Genomic DNA, 1,482 nt, shown 5'->3' with positions numbered 1-1,482 from the left:
GTGCAGAAACCTAACCCCTTATAGAAAATTTTGTGGCTTTTATCTACACTTAACGCACAAAGGTATAGAAGAATATTAAATTACTGAGCATAGAAAAATCTGCAGGTACCAAGCGACTAGTTTATCGAAAATATAAATCTAAACCTTCTTCCTTTGCATCATTAAAACTCTTTGAATATTTAAATAATTTCGCTATTGGCAAAAAATACCCAAATAAAAAAAATACTCTAATTCCAAGTAAAGCTTAGATTTGACAAAAATGAGATTCTTAAACTCTTACCTCAAGTGTACAGTAAATCCTTTTCTACTTGAGTATTTTGGGTAGTCTCTTCTCTCAAAATATCAGTCATTATACGTTGACTTAATTAACTTATACATAGCTAGGGTTTCAACCTTATTTTTTAAAAACCTCCTTAATAAAATTAATTATAAAATTGACCCCACAAAAAGATTTACTTAAATACCCCTCATTTTAAATCCTTTTTTTATATTAAATTCCGGGTATTACATTCTCTTCCCCTAAAAAAAAGTTTAGTCCTCTAAACATGACATACTTGAGTCCTCAAAACGATATGGGTATTTCTCTTTCATTTCATCTTCTAACTCCTATGTAGCATCTCTCATAGATTGGTTCCTCCATTGAACCTTGACATAATGTATGGTACGACGCTTAAACTCTTGCTCTTTATCCACAATTTTAATTGGTTGTTCTTCATAAGATAAATCATCTCTTAATTTTAGAGGCTTATAGTCCACTACATGACTAGGATCTGGAATATATTTCCTCAACATTAAGACATGGAAAACATTATATACCCCTGATAAGGAAGGTGGTAAGGCAAGCCTATGAGCAACTTTACCCATCCTTTCCATGACTTCAGAAGGTCCTACAAAACGAAGGCTCAACTTACCTCAAAAACCAAACCTCATAACTCCTTTAGTAGGTGAAATCTTCAAGAACACGTGATCATCCACTTGGAACTCTAATTTCCTTCTTCTACGGTCTGTATAACTCTTCTGCCTACTCTGAGCCATTTGGAGCCGCTCTTTAATCACTTGAATTTTATCCTTTGTGTTAGGACATATGTGATTTAATGTTAGGAACATATGTCAACATTTTATGTATTGACTAATCCTTTGACAAAACGCACTTTACTTTTAATTGGGTAGATCTAGGATGTGTTTAATACTTCAAGGAACAAGAGTTCAAGTTCAAGTATTGAAGCCATGCAAGTCTATCCAAGAAACAAGTGAAGAAGTGCTGGATTTTAAATCTCGACAGCTAGTATCTACCAAGGTTTAAAAGCTGTTAAAGCTTGTGGCTCGACAGCTAGCTCGATAGATGGCTATTTATCGAGGTTTATGAAACTTAGTTTTTTAGAACTATTTTTCATCCAATCTGTGAGTATGTGTTTAAGCTTTTTTTTTTCTCACAACCCTAAACATATATAAGGATTATTTTAAGGGCCGTCACAAGTTGCA

At 33.4% G+C, this 1,482-nt stretch overlaps 1 pseudogene; it reads right to left on the bottom strand.

Annotated features, from left to right (window-relative positions):
• Positions 1 to 531: 531 nt before the first annotated feature.
• LOC142606120 (uncharacterized) lies at positions 532 to 1,035 on the bottom strand (annotated as a pseudogene).
• Positions 1,036 to 1,482: the final 447 nt, after the last annotated feature.

The sequence above is a fragment of the Castanea sativa genome, chromosome 8 (genome assembly GCF_040712315.1).
Source record: "Castanea sativa cultivar Marrone di Chiusa Pesio chromosome 8, ASM4071231v1".
Taxonomy (NCBI): Eukaryota; Viridiplantae; Streptophyta; class Magnoliopsida; order Fagales; family Fagaceae; genus Castanea; species Castanea sativa.
Note: the sequence above shows the minus strand (reverse complement) of the source record. Positions and strands in the feature narration are given on the sequence as shown.